Here is a 19885-nt window from a genome sequence, read left to right on the forward strand (position 1 = left end):
AACCTTTTAGAATCTTGACGTTATACTTAGTTGATGTGTTTCATAAAATACTTATTTATTATATTTTTAAATTAGATAATGAAAACATGAATGTTTAAACTAATTTTCTCGCGTTTAGTTTAAGAATATCCTAATTAATACAGTTGATTTTCAAAACTCAATTATTATATAACATAATAACTATTAAAATTAATAATCATACGTTTTGTTGTCTTAAAATATATTTTTCTCGTTTTCACTAACCGTGGTGTTTTAAAAAAATAAAATATAACCAATATTAATAATAGTATATTTAAAAAAAATACATACAAAATTGTAAGTTTTAAGCAACGGTTGTTAAGTTCTCAACGAAAAGTTAACGGAAAAAGTCGGGTTATTACATTACCTACCCCTTAAAGAAAATTTCGTCCCGAAATTTTAGTTGGTGTGATTAAACGGCGTTTAAGAAACAAGTGAGGATAGAAATGTTCGTCTTGACGTAGAAAGATCGAGCATCTTGTAGGTAAAACGAGATCATAGTCTTTTGATACGAATACCTTTGAATAAACTGCTCGGAGTGCAAGTGTGATATGACAGAGATGAGAAGGAAATTACGGGTGACTCGAATGATGTCACATATAGAGTCTCAGTATATTCAGATGTCAGCAAAAAAAAAATAAAGGATTTATGTAACATGGTACGTGGTGAAAGTAAAGTTGATCAAGCATTACCTCCATCACGTTTCATTAAAACTTCCACATGACTTACCGTAATATAACCACGTTGATCAAGCGTCATTATATTACACTAACTCATGCTTCCATTCCAACATTACTCGAAAATATTTATGGATATAAAACAAGTGTCGTTTTCCAAAATTTATAAATCAAAATGATTTCAAAAAAGGGTGCACTAAAAATAGTACGAGAATATAATATTTAATTAATTTAATAATATTGAAAGGGTAATGACATAAGAATGTCTTTGAAACTATTGAGAATCTTCGTGAGTCGGATAAGACTTATTCCGATTTACAATTCGAGATGTCAGGAGTTTCTGAATCGAAGCATATAAGCACATAATATAACACATATGATATCTATAAAAATATATAAGTAATAACTCATGTAGGAATGTCAAAAATTTCGAAAGTCCTGAATGACGCTTCCTGGTTTTTCAATGACCGGGGTGTTGAAAATGAACTCGTTTGAGCATGAGAAGGCTTGTAATCAAAGGGAGAAATACTTTCTCACCGATAGTAATAATAATATTATATTAATATCAGAATATGCACATAATCACATATAAGTGTAACGACACGGTTCTAGACTAGATCACTAATGTATCCTAACGGTCCAGGTCAGACACATTAATGCACCTAATTCCCTAGAACCAACGTTCTGATACCATCTCTAACGACCCGCCAAAATCGCTATTGACGCGGTACGTTATCTACGGTCCCACAGCGAGGTTTCGACCTCTATATGATACGTTTTGATAAAACATTGCATTCATTTTTTTTTTTTTTAAAACATACTTTCTATACATAGAAAGTTTACCAAAATATAGACATATCCCAAATATATATGACAACTTATACAAAATAACTAAATCATCAATTTATTTAATAACAGATTATAACAATAATATTTGAATGCAATGTCTTTTTGAAAATATGGCATAAAACACTCCATGCAGCACCTTGAGCAAATAGCAAGCAGACAGCGGAAGCACTTTTGAAAAACCTGAGAATAAACATGCTAAAAGTGTCAACCAAAAGGTTGGTGAGTTCATAGGTTTATCATAACAATAGTTATCAATAGTTTTAATAGACCACAAGATTTCCGTTTATAAATATATGTACACTCGCAAGTGCATAAAAGTATTCTATAAGTTGTAGGCACCCGGTAACAAGCCTTAACATTCATGTTTTACCCTCTGAAGTACACCAGATCAGGTGTGTTTAAAATAATCTCGAAGTACTAAAGCATCCCATAGTCAGGATTGGGTTTGTCAGACCCAATAGATCTATCTTTAGGATTCGCGCCTACCGTACATAGACAAGTAGTTTAATGTTACCAAGCTAAGGGTATATTTCTGGTTTAAACCCACATAGAATTAGTTTCAGTACTTGTGCCTATTTCGTAAAACATTTATAAAACAGCGCATGTATTCTCAGCCCAAAAATATATATTGCAAAAGCAATTAAAAAGGGAGCAAATGAAACTCACCTTTGTTGCCCAATAAACAATTCACGTAGATGTAACCAATACTCGGAATGCAAGTAACCGTAGACCTCATCGTAAAGAATATATATTGGTTAATAAATGTCTAACAAGCTAGGTCAGGTCATAGGGTTCGTATAGTCCTATTGCTCAAGTCCGGCTCATAAATTTAGCAAAATTTAGCAAAAGTCAACAAAAGTCAACACAACTCAAAGTAAGTCAAATGTAAGTCAAACGCAAGTCAAACACAGTCAACATGGTTAACACAAGTCAACAACCGCATAAAATTACACAAGTTGGTCAAGTAGTCAAACATAGGTCAAACTTAAGTTATTCATTTTTACTTAGAAAAATTTATATTATTTACATATATGTATTTTTTAGTATTTTGCAGCTGATTCCGGGTCCTACCAAATTTGATATAATACCTTAGGTCATGACCATTGGAAATTATGTCATCCCACCTTTCTATAGACAGTTTATTTGACAAAAACGGAGTTACGGTTTTAAAGTTATGACCTCGCGAAAACAGTCTCCCGAAACATAAAATGCTGATAAAATTTTTGTTAAGTGTTCAAAATCAGCAACGATTGCCCATTTTCTCGCTTGTTTTATACCTGTTTAGATTCAACAAAATTATACAAATAATATATCGTTTTAAAGTTTGTCGCAAATACTTTCAATACCAAATAATAGTTTTTATCTAAACTTAACTGATTTCAACTTGCGAGTCCTCAAAGTAGGTCCGAGAGTCATTTTGACAATTTTGTTAAAATACTAAAATTTTCGGTTGACGATCCAATTTTGAATCCGGCTGACCTGACTTAACCAAATTTTTATCACAGCTCAAAAATGACATTTTAGATGTGTTGGTGATTTTCGTTTTCCAAAATTATGCATATGGGTCAATTTATGCACGTTTGATCCGAATGAGTCATAAAACTTTCTTTAAACCAAATTTGATCCAAACTCATTTTTAAAGCACCAAAACTTGCAAACATACTTAAATCAATATACGGGATGTGTTACATACCTTTGGTTCTCAAAATTTCGCATATGGGTCAAAGTAGGCTCGTATGACCCAAATGGATCATAAACACCCATTTTGACCAAAACATGCCACAACTTATTTTTTAAACACCACAACCTTTAAACTTACTTAAATCGACGTTTGGGAATTTTCTACACTGATCGTTACCCATTTTGACCCATTAAACCCATTTGGTCAAACAAAGTCAATTGCACATAATATTTAGCTTAAATAATGTAGTCAACTTCCAGAATTTTTATAAAAATAAGTACAGGTCCGTTTGACTTAAAATACACGCCAAAATCTCCGTAACTCAAAGTCCTAAAACATATCCAGAGATCAGACTTTAAGTCATAATAGAAAAATCGCAGCAGTCTCAAATGCGCCCGACAGTTTTTCAGAAAATTTTCAGCGCGCTCCAGTTTTGTAAATTCTGCCATTTATTCTAGAAAAATGAAAACGACGAACGGCCAATTGGAGATGGCCACAAACATCTCAAATAATCACTGGTAAATAAATCTAAGCAATTCATATAGCCAATTCGTACAGTTTTATAAAATACTACGGACTTCCTGATTTGGATAGAATTTAGACATGTTGTTTTGTAACACATATAACGCATAGCAAACAACGGTTTCAGAAGCTAACATACAAATGACATATGTGGAAAAACATGTAAATAACCACATACCAGAAGCACAAGTCCTAAGTCCATCTACAAATCAAGTTATGTCATTCGCTGCAAATTTTTTTGGACAGATTCAATTCGTTTCAGGAGGTCATATTCGAACGCATATAACCGAACATCTAGGAACAATTAGCATGCATACTCTACATGAAAAGTGAAGTACTAATCATATAATTTTCAAAAATCCTCAGCTCATAATCCAGAAATCAATTTAAATGGCGTTTTTCATCTGTTTAAAACGTTGATCAACAAAAGTCGGGTCTAATAATCAATTAAGCATAACGGGAGTTTTAAAAATCCAATTAACATGATATCTGAGTCTATCTTGAGTGTTTTTCACTTGTCTTTTCAACCATGTAACATACATAAACCAATTCATCACCAATCAATACCAGTTTTCAGATTAATGCATAAAACACAACGATAATTCAATTGATCATAACTTGAGTTATACATAGCGAAAATATGCGATTCAAAAGAGCAAACTTATTAATTGTTTACAAGGATTTCATTTATAATTATTTCATAAACTGAAAATATCATATTCATATCAGTAGCATATTATTCAAAAACGTGATCATTCATAAAAACGAGTTAAAACTTCAATTAAGCATAACATGAGCATACGGTAACGAAAATTCGAAATTCCAAAGCCCAAACTTATTAGTTTTTCAAGAGGATTTTGATTATCGCATAATATTATACATTCAACAAGTTTAAGTTTCTGACCTCACACAAAACAAATTCGTGATTCATCAAAAAGTCATCAAACGATCAAATTAACGAATACTGTCATGCATACATACAAGGACTTGAGCACTAGACACTATATCTACCCTAAAATGTAACAAAAACATGAAAATCCAAAAATTAGAGTTTTTGAAACTTACCCTAATCAAGAAATTATTGGTATATTTGTGTAGAGCTCTTCGAGAGGAGTCCGAATATGTAAACGATTTTATGATCAAGTGATTATTGAAGGTGTTCTTGAGGATGAAAGATTGATGATGATGATGAATAGTAATGGGTATTCTTGATAAGAGAATAAGATAGATAAGTGTGTGTGTTTGTTTGGTGAAATGAATCTAGATCAGAAATATAAGTAGAAAAGGGAAGTCACGGTTTAAACTGTAGTAGTCACGGGTAGTTATAAGATGTCACGGGTATTATATCTATTTGCAATTATAATTATAGATGTCACAATTTTTAACTGTATGGTCACGGGTTCTATTAAATTCTTATCCGTTATCTAAAACCCAATGTATTTTACTTTAATATGATTTACTTAATTGATTTATTTTGTATTTAAAAAAATACATTTATATATTGTTCAAAACCTTTTAGAATCTTGACGTTATACTTAGTTGATGTGTTTCATAAAATACTTATTTATTATATTTTTAAATTAGATACTGAAAACATGAATGTTTAAACTAATTTTCTCGCGTTTAGTTTAAGAATATCCTAATTAATAAAGTTGATTTTCAAAACTCAATTATTATATAACATAATAACTATTAAAATTAATAATCATACGTTTTGTTGTCTTAAAATATATTTTTCTCGTTTTCACTAACCGTGGTGTTTTAAAAAAATAAAATATAACCAATATTAATAATAGTATATTTAAAAAAATACATACAAAATTGTAAGTTTTAAGCAACGGTTGTTAAGTTCTCAATGAAAAGTTAACGGAAAAAGTCGGGTTATTATAGTTAAAATACCTAATGAGATACATACTTATAATAAAATCATGTTAACTATATATATAACCATATATATGTCATCGTATAGTTTTTACAAGTTTTAACGTTCGTGAATCACCGGTCAACTTGGGTGGTCATTTGTCTATATGAAACCTATTCCAATTAATCAAGTCTTAATAAGTTTGATTGCTTAACATGTTGGAAACACTTAATCATGTAAATAACAATTTCATTTAATATATATATAAACATGGAAAAGTTCGGGTCACTACAAGTTATAGTCCCACTTTTAAAATCGAATATTTTTGGGATGAGAATACATGCAGTTTTATAATTTTTTACGAAATAGACACAAGTAAATGAAACTACATTCTATGGTTGAATGATCGAAATCGAATATGCCCCTTTTAGCTTGGTAGCCTAAGAATTAGGGAACATCACTAATTTTGAGAGTTAGTGCACCCCTAATTGACGCGAATCCTAAAGATAGATCTATCAGGCCCAACAAGCCCCATTCTGGAATTTGGAATGCTTTAGTACTTCGATTTTATCATGTTCGATGGGTGTCCCGGAATGATGGGGATATTCTATATGCATCTTGTTAATGTCGGTTATCAGGTGTTCACCATATGAATGATTTTTATCTCTATGCAAGATGCGAAAAGCCTGCTATGAGATGGTTGTTATGAAAAATGAAATCTTGTGGTCTATTATTATGATTTGATAAATTTAGAAATTAAACCTATAACTCACCAACATTTTTGTTGACGTTTAAAGCATGTTTATTCTCAGGTGATTATTAAGAGCTTCTGCCGTTGCATGCTAATTTAAGGAAAAGATTTGGAGTCAGCATGCTTGTTTAATAATGTTTAAAAACTGCATTTGAAGATTTACTTTGTTGTATAATATTATTGTAAACCAATATGAATGATCGTGTGTAAAACGTTATCTTTTAGATTATCATCACTTGATAATCTATGTTATGGTTTTTGAACCTATGTCAATAAAAATAAAGGTTATGGTTTGTTTTAAAAACGAATGCAGTCTTTGAAAAACGTCTCATATAGAGGTCAAAACCTCGCGATGAAATCAATTAATATGGAACGTTTATAATCAATACGAACGAGAAATTTCAAGAAGATGGATATCGACAAGTTAAGCAAGCTAACGTGTTACATTAGGATAATTTAAAACATTTATTTATTCGTTGGACTTTAACCTTCAATTCACGACAATCATTCATTAATGGACATGTGTATAAATATATATATACAATAAACTGGAATATAAATTTTTCAGAATTAAATATATAAATAAGTTGCAACGTGTATTTAAAACGTGTTTATGAATATTGAATATATATATATATATATATATGATTCTAAATTAATAGTAAAACTTGTTTATTGATTCGATTGATAATTAGTTATGTTAATTAGAACGTTTGAGAAGTTAAAATAAACGTTGGCGCATAAATGAATTATATCAAATTAAGTTCTAGAGTGTAAACGTTAGGTGATATAATAATATCTATTATTTAAATTAGATATATTAAACTTTGAAATTTAATTAGTTTTTGAAAAACTAAATATTATATTAGTAAATAAATATTACTAAAATATATAAATTATATTTCTAAATGAAAATTTTTATATTTTATAAATTGATAAAATATAATATTAACTTAGTCATAAAACTTTTTGATTTAAAATAATATTATTATATATAGGGAAATAAACGAGACGATGATTTTTAGAAGCAAATGACCAAAACACTCAAACGTTAAAGATACATTTCGAGTGATATAGTTTATGGATAATTTAAGTCTATATTTCGACAAGGGAACGAGTCACGAAATGTAAAGTACAAGTTTTCAAAGCGTACATAACGATGCTCGATAAACCAGAACTAGGACATAAGTCGAGCGACAACGTACAAGTCACTGGAACTAAAATTATAGTTTAACTATGCACGTGAATATAATATAATATATATATATATATATATATAATTATAAAGATTTAATATATATATATATATATATTTATTATTAAAAATTGTCGGCAGCCTTAATAATTAAAATTGGGAGCTGGAGAGCATTAAACCGCGATCGCGGTACACATACTCACAAACACTCCACAATCGCGGAGGTTCAAGTGTCAGGAAATTAGGACTCATGCGATCGCATGAGTTTTCCCTCACAACCTCATGCGATCGCATGGGGAGTAGGTGAGCTCAACATCTCTTTATAAGTCGACCAAAATCAGTTTATTGATTCATTTCATTTCATTTTGCACTCCGTGTAACTTATATACAGATATATATATATATATATATATATATATATATATATATATATATATATATATATATATATATATATATATATATATATATATATATATATATATATATATATATATATATATATATTATTAATTATTATTATTAATATTAATATTATTAATATTAATCTTATTATTATTGATATTAGTATTATTAGGAAGCGTTATTATTAGTATTATACATAAAATACTACGACGAGGTCATGAGCAAGTTATTTCAAACGGGTTTTTCGAGCGAGATAGAGCTAAGGAAATTATGGGTTATTGATATGGAAGTTATGAGTAATGTTCGGGGGTATGCTCGTGAGGTTAATCTAGTGTTTATCATCTCCGTCGCGTCTACGTACTTTCCTGCAATATTGAATCACAATATTGATACGTGAGCATTCATATCCTATCTTTTATATATTAATAGTATATCCCTGACTAGTACTCGAGTATAGATGGTTATGCATGCTTGTATGCTTAATTTCGTCATTAGAAAGTTTATGATAAATCATGAAGTTAATACATATGCTACTGAGATAAGGTATATGTTATGCATGTCGTTGGAAAGCTGGAGAAAAATTAATAACGTTTCATTTAGAAAGCGTATGGTTTAGATGAACAGATTAAAAGATATAGTCACATGAATTATCATTAATTTTAGTATTATTATTAAAATGATTATTATTATTACTATCGTCGTTATTATCGTCGTTATTATTATTATTATCATCTAGTAATTATTATTATTATTATTATCATTATCATTATTAATATAAGTATTATCATTAAAAATTGTTATTATTATTATTATTATTATCGTTATTAAAGTTATTATTAATATTATCATTATTATTATTATTATCATTATTATCATTATTATTATTATTATTATTATTATTATTATTATTATTATTATTATTATTATTATTATTATTATTATTATTATTATTATTATTATTATTATTGGTATCATTATCATTAAAACTAATATTAGTATCATCTAATTATTAGGATTACTATTATTATCATTATTATGAATGCGATATAAAAGAGGACTAAAAGCTATTAAACAAGTCGATTAGGAATTATTGAGTATATGTATTGTGATTCAGTTAAAATATTGTTAAGTTTATGATTTAGAAAAAAAAAATATCGTTTTCATTATTTTATCATTATTAGTAATATTATTATTATTATGACATTTGTATTACTACAAAAGATTATTATTATTATCATTAGTAAATATAAATATTATCATTAGTAAATATAAATATTATTATTATTATTATTATTATTGTTTTTATTATTATTATTAAAATAATTAATATTTTTATCAAAACTATCATTTTATTATTTTTATCGTTATTATTATTATTAAAAGTATCATTAATATTAAAACTATCATTTTTATTAAAATTATCATTTTTAATAGAAATATCATTGTTATTATAAAATATCATTATTATTATCATTTTAGTATTATTACTAAAAATTATCATTTTGAATAGAATCATTATTTTATATAAAATATTATTATTACATTTAATATTAAAAAGTATCGTTATTATTAAAATTATGATAATTAGAATTATCATTTATTATAATTAATATCATCATTAGTAAATAAATATTGTTATTATTATTAGTAGTAGAATAATAATAATATCAATTATTATTATAAAATAATACAACTTTTACTCATTATTATTATTATCAATATTATTTTATCAAACAAATATGTGATATACAAAGATATTTTTACCACATGTAATATAATTACATAAATAATACATACCACTATATTTTATGATATTAAGTGAACTTTATAAATTTTATTACTTAAGATATATAAAAGTATATTTTTATCATATATAAATTTTAATATAAATTTTTATTTATAAATGACTCGTATTATTTACCCTAATAAAATTTGATATATATATTTAAATATATAAAACGACTATATTTAAGTTATATAATAAACATGTATAGATTTTGGAAGTCATTTTGGGTCAAGCTGACTTTTGTTGACTTTTGCATATCGATCTCGAGCATTAGGATTGTAATACACTACGACTTGACCTAAATTGTTAGACAAATATTGACCAACATATAAATATATATAATTAATATAGGTTCGTGAATCCGAGGCCAACCCTGCACTGGTTCAGTGCCGTCATTTGCATGATTGCTACGAAATACAGTATCGTGAGTTTCAATTGCTCCCTTTTAAAATGCTTTTGCAATCTATATTTTTGGGCTGAGAATACATGCGCTGCTTTTATAAATGTTTGACGAATAGACACAAGTACTTAAAAATATTCTACGACTGAATTATTATTTGTACAAATGAGTGTTGAGACGACCCGTCCTAATCCATAAGGACGAATACAATAACATATGGATACACTGCGAGGTATTTGACCTCTATATGATACATTTTACAAACATTGCATTCGTTTTTAAAGACAAACTTTCATTTACATCGAAAGCTGACAGGCATGCATACGATTTCATAATATCCAACCTATAAATGTCCTAATCTGTCATTTACTTAATAATAATGTATATTGAACTCAACGACTTGAATGCAGTCTTTTGAAATATGCCATGAATGACTCCAAGTAATATCTTTAAAATGAGCAAATGCACAGCGGAAGATTTCTTTAATACTTGAGAATAAACATGCTTAAAAGTGTCAATCAAAAGGTTGGTGAGTTCATTAGTTTATCATAATCATTCATTTCCATCTTTTTAATAGACCACAAGAATTTCATTTCCATTTCTCATAAATATCATGCATGAAAAAATCATTCATATGGATTGAACACCTGGTAACCGACATTAACAAGATGCATATAAGAATATCCCCATCATTCCGGGACATCCATCGGACATGATATAAATTTTAAAGTACTAAAGCATCCGCTACAACGGATGGAGTTTGTTGGGCCAAATTGATCTATCTTTAGGATTCGCGTCAATTAGTAGACTGGTTTACTAATACTTAGGTTACCAAGCAAAAGGGGAATATTCGGCTTCAATCATTCAACCATAGAATGTAGTTTCAATTACTTGTGTCTATTTCGTCAAACATTTATAAAAGCGCATGCATTCTCAGTCCCAAAAATATATATTGTAAAAGCATTTAAAAAGAAAGCAAATGAAACTCACAATACGATATTTTGTAGTAAAAATATGCATACGACGGAACTCAACAATGCAGGGTTGGCCTCGGATTTACGAACCTATATCATTTGTATATATATTAAAACGTATAATCGTAATCGAACAAATTTAATTATTATTATTAGTGATATAGTTTTTATATTAATAACATATATTCATTTTATAATGTAAAAATATTAATTTTGTTATGTTATATGTAATATATATATATATATATATATATATATATATATATATATATATATATATATATATATATATATATCATTTGTTTATTAAAACAGTATTTTAATAATACTAGATAATATTTGAAATGATAACAATAATGATAATACAAATATTAATAATAATAATAATAATGGTGTGTATTATTTTCTTAATAACAATAATAATAATCCTTATATCATTGTTAATAATACTAATAATAACATTAATAATATCTAATGATGTTACTTAATAGAAAAATGATAATAATAATAATAATCATAATATTTATGTTTATATAATAATAATGATAATACATATATTAGACATTAATAAAATAATAATAACAATATTCTTAATTATATCTATAATCATAATATTAATAATGATAAATGATAACTAATACTTAAATGACAAAATTTATAATAATTACATTAATAATGTTTAATAATAATAATGGATATATTACTTATAATCATGGTATTAATAATAATTATTATAATACTAATAATAATTTAATACTTAATAATAATAATAATAATAATAATAATAATAATAATAATATTAATAATAATAATAATAATAATAATAATAATATTAATAATAATAATAATAATAATAATAATAATAATAATAATAATAATAATAATAATAATAATAATAATAATAATAATAATAATAATAATAATAATAGAAATAAAAATTAAAAGAGTATACCCTTAAAAGCTTCCCCAAAAAGAATTGTCCCAGACCAGAATCGAACCTGAGATCTCTTGCTAACCCAACACGCACACAAACCAACTGAGCTAATCTGTTTTTCTGAACATATTCCTAACCCATTTAATTTTAAATCATTTCTGTTTCATCTCCTTCTTCCATAAAACCAAATCAACCTAAGTACGATCCTAACACCAGTATGATTTATAATTCGTAAATGAAACATAAACAATCATACCATGGAGATTTAAATCATCAGAAAAGAAAAATTAAAAAAAAAACACAGTAGCAGCAGCTCGCGATGAAATAGGTTATAAACTTCCTCTAGAAACTTTCTGTATCCTTAATTACACTTAAAACATATAAACGCTTTCGAATTTAACAAATAACAGATTCTTTGACTTTTTTAAATCGAGACTTTAACGCCAAAATTCAGACTCGGTAGAAGGATTTGGGAATTGAAACTTTGCAGAAAATTTCACTAAAGGATTCCCAACATAACTGCATTATAGATTTTGAATTTTGATTTGAATTCGAAATATGAGTGAAAAGTGAAAAGAACAGAGTGTCGAGCTTCTTTATTTATTTTTCTGTTTAATCCCACAATAAATAGAAGTTAGAAAGGGTTGTAATTGATATTGAGGGTGTAAAGTTGATTGAATGTGTTAATATCCTTGAAAAAAATCGATTGATTTATCCTGTGAATTGGTCGACAATGGTTATGAATCAGACAAGGAAGATTAAATAAAAATAAAGGTTGATATTGATTGCTCACGGGTTTTGGTTTCATTGTGAATTGATTCTACTTCTGACCAGATCAGAGACAATAAAAAGATTTTGATAGTGGTGTTTAACAGATTTGAATCCCACGTTTTTAATATTAAAAGGAATTAAATAAATATATATAAATAATAATACTATAAATATTAGTAATAATAACAATAAATAACAATAATTAATAAAAAATATTAATAATATTATTACTGATAATAAAAATTAAATTAAATTGTTTTTATTTTTATGATAATTAAAATCATAATAATAATGATTTTTAATGAATATGGTAATAATAATAATAATAATAATAATAATAATAATAATAATAATAATAATAATAATAATAATAATAATAATAGTTCTTAATGATATTAGTAATAATAATATCTAATAACAATACTAATATTAATCATAATAAATAAAATTATAATTTTACTACTCGTTATAATATTAATGATATTAACAAAAATTATAATAACTCTTAATAATAATAAATAATAATCATAAATCAAATGTATCAAATTTCATATAAATATAATAATATTAATAATATTGATATTAATACTAATGTTACTATTTATGTAAGTAATAATATTAATATGATAACTATATTTTTAACTTTATTATATATTATTAATTATGTAATACCTATTAATCATATAACATATTATATAATAACTTTTATTGAATCATTATTATTTATAAATTTTATATATATTATAATATACATATAATACTAATTATACATAGAAATCATATATATTTATATATAGATTCATTTTAAATTTGTATCTTATTTTACATATTTAATTCCAATGTTTAAATTATATTTTATAATTTAAATTATTATATATACTTACATTTATATATATATATATATATATATATATATATATATATATATATATACTTATTTATTTCCAAACAATTGTTCGTGAATTGTCAAGTAAGGTCCAATGGATAGTTAAGTGCACGAAATTATATAAAACGTCTATTTACTTATCTTGTCGATATTCATCTTCTAAGTTTTCTACATTTCATAATTTCACCCTTTCATTAAATAATATGAAAGTTAAATAGTTACCTTATCAAAAGTCACAAGTAAATTATTGTAAAACATGTATTGGAAATCAAGCAGGAATCTCCATTAACTTTTGTCTAGTTATCGTAACTTGACACTTTGTTCTCACATGTTGATCACTTTACCATTTATTTCGAATATTGTTAAAAAAGAAAGATTTCTCAAATCAATGTGGACCTCCCAACAGAGACTCGTAATCATAATTCAATGTATCTGATAGTTCAATCATTTGACATTATCTTCTGTTCTATCGATAAACATATTGGAGCAATTATGTTCAGGTAAAGTATTATACATTTAATACTTTGTTGACATTTTCAAGTTTATAATATATACATATATAATCATATCATTTATATAATGGTTCGTGAATCGTTGAAATTTGGTCAAGGTTAAATGAATGTATGAACACAGTTTAAAATCTTTGAGATTCAACTTAGCAAACTTTGCTTATCGTGTCGGAATAATATAAAGATAAAGTTTAAATTTAGTCAGAAATTTTCGGGTCATCACAAGTGTTCCTGTACGTTTATATAGATGAGTGTTCCTGTATGTTTGAGGGGATATCCTTTATGCATTTTGTTAATGTCGGTTACCAGGTGCTTGTTCGTATGAATGAGTTTTGCAGATGAGTGTTCCTGCTGGTTTGTTATGAAAATGAAATCTTGTGGTCTATTAAAATTATTGAAATGATTATTTATAATAAACTAATGAACTCACCAACCTTTTAGTTGACACTTGTAAGCATGGTTATTCTCAGGATTGAAAGAAATCTTTCGCTGTGCATTTGCTCATCTTAGAGATACTACTTGGAGTCATTCATGGCATATTTATAAAGACGTTGCATTCGAGTCGTTGAGTTCAACAAGATTATTATTAAGTCATTTATAGTATGGAAATATTATGAAATGGTATGCATGCATGTCAACTTTCGATGAAATGAAAGTTTATCTTTTAAAAATGAATGCAATGTTTGTAAAACGTATCATATAGAGGTCAAAAACCTCGCAATGTAACCATATGTTATTGTATTCGTCCATATAGATTAGGACAGGTCGTCTCATGTGGTATCAGAGCGGTGGTCTTAGCAAACCAGGTCTTACATTAGTGTGTCTAATTGATAGATATTAAGATGCATTAATGAGTCTGGACTTCGACTGTGTCTGCATGTCAAAATTTTTGCTTATCATTTCTTGTCGAAAATTACCTGCTTATCATTCTTAGTCTAGACACATCTCACTGCATTGATTGCATAAATAGTGTATAGACAAAATTCATATTTTAGCGTATCTACTAACTCATATCTTAGCGTATCTGTTACTGTAAACTTTGCCTGACATATTTCGTAAATTCCTCCGTAACCTACGAAATCTTTTATTCTATATATATAGATATTCTATGTAATTAGAATACCATCCGATAGCCGAAAATCATTTCATATTGAAAAATCCTCTATTCAATTGTACGGAATGGAACTCGCCACTAGTTCAAGCCCCTCGGATTCCGATATGGAGTTCCACTCGAGCTTCGAAAGCAGTGTGACCGGAATGGATAAACCAATTAGCCATCATCTATTATGGATGAATTGGGGATAAGTTCGTAGCCTACTTAATCATTGGAGACAAGAAGAAGGTGATCCCTTCCATCCACCAAATTTCCCTCTTAGCGAAGAACTTGAAGCACTTACCGACGAACCTGTTCGAGACACCATTTTTTCTCTCATTTCCCGAGTATCTCGTCACGATTATATACTATCCCGAATTCTAGATCTTATTCACCCGCTCGTCCGAACCACCGATCATCCCGGTATACTAGAAGAAGTCAACGAGCTTCGCGCTAGAGTGCTGGCTTTGGAGAATATGATGCAAAACTTACAAACATCACAAGCTCCACAAACACCAACTGCACTGTGATGACCCTAAAAATTTCGACTAATTTTGAACCAAACTCTCGATATGATTTAATATTTTTGACACGATAAGAAAATTCTGTAATTTTGAGTCTCAAAAATTTTGAATTGTTTTAATTACCCTTCGACTGTTCCAACGATTCGCGAACAATAAATTGTAAATAGATATGTATATATAGATATATATATATATATATATATATGTATGATGAAACATGACTAGGAACTTCAAAATTAACAGATTTAACTCACACAAAGGCAGAATTAGTGAATCAAAGCATCTAGTGAATGAGAAAAGCTTTTTGGGATTAAATTAGTCAAACCACAACAAGGATTGTGTGATTAGATTAATGCCTAGAGCTATTATTCACCACCTGGGTGATTTGGGTTGAGAGAGAATTGGATTAGGCTACCAGATTTGAGTGATGTGTGTGTAAATAATGAGAGGCTTAACCTAAAATGAAGAACATAACACTTATATACCCCTGATGTTGACTCAACCGTACGCATCATCCATCACTCATACGAGTGGGCTTCATTCGCCGTACAAGTGATCACTCACTCGTGTGTATATACTCAGATTAGGTTTTTGACTCAGCTCAGCTCAACCATGCGTATGAGCCTGTCAGCCGTACGAGTGAGCCTTCACTCGTACGTCTGACTGAGTCTAGTAATGTCAGACATCCTTATCACATTCATGCAGTACCTGTAACCACATATAAATACAGATAGGATAATAACGAGCGATCATGGTAACCCATAAACTGAAGTACTAATCACAAATATAAGGTAGATGTCTAGGGACTTACAGAAAATGCATCAACAACTCCCCCTAGGACCTAGAACATCGATTACAATAAAGTAAACGTTTGTGAAATATATAAAAGTCCAAAAGTAACATCAGTTTAACATTAAATACATATCTAGATTCTCTATCTCGCATAAATACATCATCAAAAACAAAGACACAAAAAAATACAAACTAGCAATACAGTATCCGACACAGATCAGCTGGCTTGAACTTGGTTTGAGCTTTGAGCATCACTTTATCTGTTGAGATAGGCATGGTAGACATCGATTACACGCTGATATCTCATAGCTTCCTCTTTTCGATCATCTCTGAACGTAATATGATGGCGGTGTAGAGTCTCCACGTCAAATCTCGATAAGTTCCTCAGCCACATGGGATCTAAATCCTCACATTGTCGAACTGTATGCTTCCATCTTCCTTCTCAATTGCAGTCAAGATTACTGCCTCTTCCGACAATTCGTCATAGAACCACCATCTAAAGTTTTTGCATATATCCTTGGGTAAGGGCATTAAGGGAGATTGTTTCATGTACTTGGCTGGACGGAACTTAACAATGCGTACAGGTCCACCTTTAAAATTTCTCTTTATCGGGTGCATGGAGAACCTGGCGGCTGTTGACTTAAAGATATCCCATTTCCCTGTCTTATACTCATATCTGAGTTTTCTCTAGAACTACCTGAAAAGGTCACTATCTTCAGCGTTCAACGTCTTCAGCTTCGCAAGTTACATAATCTCGAAGTAAGGTAAAGTCTTAAAGTGACTAGGTCGAGCCATATAATCAAGTCCTCCTTCCCTCTTGATAGCAAAACAATTGATCTCCTTGAAGTAACCCCAGCTCAGTATTTTACCCTTGGAATACTTCTTGGTTCTCTTTCCCTTTTCATAGAAACTAACAAACTTCGGCTCGAGTTCTAGCTTATTCAACTGATCAGGGTTAACAACGTTCTATTTCCACCAACTCTGACGGTTTTCATCTTCCTCAACGTTTCTATTCACCTTAACCCTATCACGTACAAACCATTTCTTAATCTCATTCCATCCCTCGGCCTTGGCTTGTTCGGCACGGAGCTTCTTCTTTTCCAACTCAGTTTCATGTTTTGCTTTCTCAACGAGCAGTTTCTCATGTCGGATTCTTTTATAATTTTCCATCAAAACATCCACTTCTTTCAATTGTTCTTTGTACACCTTCCTAGCCTATTCTAAATCAATTAAATTCTTTCTTTTCACCTCACTACTCAAATTAAAGAAGTCACTTAATGTATTGAGTTACGAATTTGAGTATGGCTCAAGCGAGGACATAACAATCTCAACTTCTTCTTCTTCTTCTTCTCCTTCATCATCGGATTCTGTTACCAACTCATCTTCGGATTCAAGAATCACATCTTCTTTCACACTATCTTTAGCAACAGAATCCTCACTCTTCTCAACTTCGAACACATCAAAATCGCTTAAGTTGATATTTTGGATTGATTCGGGAGGGACACTAGCAGATGGCTCTTCTTGTGGAGCCTTATGTTCAGCTTCAACTATCTCTGCATCCTATGTATCATTTTCACTATCGTATGCCAGAACAGCAAGCTGTTCCAACAAAAAATCACTTGGTGGAACGTCCCCCTTTTCTGCATCATTAAAAATATTTGAATAATTCATATAATATTCAGCAGTAAAGACCTCACCATATTCATTAAATCTTCGAATAGGTATCACTAACGAAATTTCAAAAGAGAGTCCTCCAGTTCCAGCATTTTCTTCATCGTCCTTCTCATCATCACCACCCAAATCAGAGGAATACTCTTCTCCTCTCTCCTTGATCAACTTAGTTTTACCAGAGGTAAGAAATTCAATCTTATTGTTCAACTCCTTTAATTTCTCCTTATTCTCACTCTTAATCTCCAATACCTATTTCTTCAACTTCTCCGTTCTACCTTTCTGACGGTCCAATCTATTCGACAACCTCTTGTTTTCATCCGCTATTGACTCAATCTTAGATTCATTGATCTTCTTTTCCTCAATGGCTTGATTCTCTAGATTGGTTATTTTAGTGATCAAAGACAACAGTAGATTTTGTTGTGTCTTGAATTCGGATGATGTGACCTGAGGTGTTGTGGTGGCAGGTCTCGGTGAGGTAACAGCGGCTCTTGCATCCTTCATGAAACCGGATGGCTGTCTCTGAGCTTGTTGTTTAGCACCTCCCTGAGATGACTTCTGAGTTGAATCATAACTATGTTTTGTTCTCCTTTCCTTCTTCTTGGGTTGATCCATCATTGGTTGTTTCCCTTTCCTCTTCCTTTGAACCAAACTAACATCCTTCTCTATAGCTTCATCATTACCTTCAATAACTTCATCATTAACATTACCTCCTCCTTGAGCTTCACAAGTAGCTCATTGATTATCACCTTCACCTTCCTCCTCATCAGTAACTTCATAGTTAGAGTCCGAATCCTCATTTCTCCACGCATTACCAGCTGGACATCGATAATTCTCCTTGCTCAGATGGCACACAAGTTTTCTTTTAAATTCAGGCTTCAAATCCTCATTCCTTGTTTCCTCCATTCTCCAGAAAGTTATCAGATTCATTGGCTTAAGGTGAATAATATCTTCTTCAAGCTTTGGTAGATCAGGTGCAGCGTCATTAATGATTAATTGAAGAAAACGGGCATAAATGAGATATCTCTGAGTAGAACTGAAATGATTAGCCTTGAAGTAGTGTAAGACAAATCCTGAGAAATCGTACGGAGCCTTTAGGACAAGTGCCACAAACATACTTTGCACTTTCTCATTCAACTTATCAAAACTAGATTTGCGTCAACTCAAGCAGTGCATTATCACATGATTTACCAGCAATATAACCAGAATAAGCACATCTCTTGAAGCATCCGTAAATTCTTTCTCTACTGATTGTCATGTGGGAGCAGTTCTCATCATTAAATCCCAAAATTCTCCTTATCACAGGCTTAGAAACAATGATCTCATGCCCTTAAACTTTACTAGCTAGCTTAGCATCATCTTCTGATACATCAAGTACCACATTCTTCCTGAATTCTCTTTGATGGCTGTAGTAAGCCATGCATGGAGTAGAAATAGCAGTATGTATCCTTGAACGCTTGAGAAAAGCAACAATCTCTTTGAAGTGAGCACCCCTCTCGAGAGTAGTGTCATAGAGAGCAACTTGATTGTTGAGTTCGCCCTTCTCTAGGATAATTTCTTGTTGAGCAGATGGATTAACCGGATTCACT

This window comes from Rutidosis leptorrhynchoides, chromosome 3, assembly GCF_046630445.1.
Source record: "Rutidosis leptorrhynchoides isolate AG116_Rl617_1_P2 chromosome 3, CSIRO_AGI_Rlap_v1, whole genome shotgun sequence".
In the NCBI taxonomy this organism is placed as follows: Eukaryota; Viridiplantae; Streptophyta; class Magnoliopsida; order Asterales; family Asteraceae; genus Rutidosis; species Rutidosis leptorrhynchoides.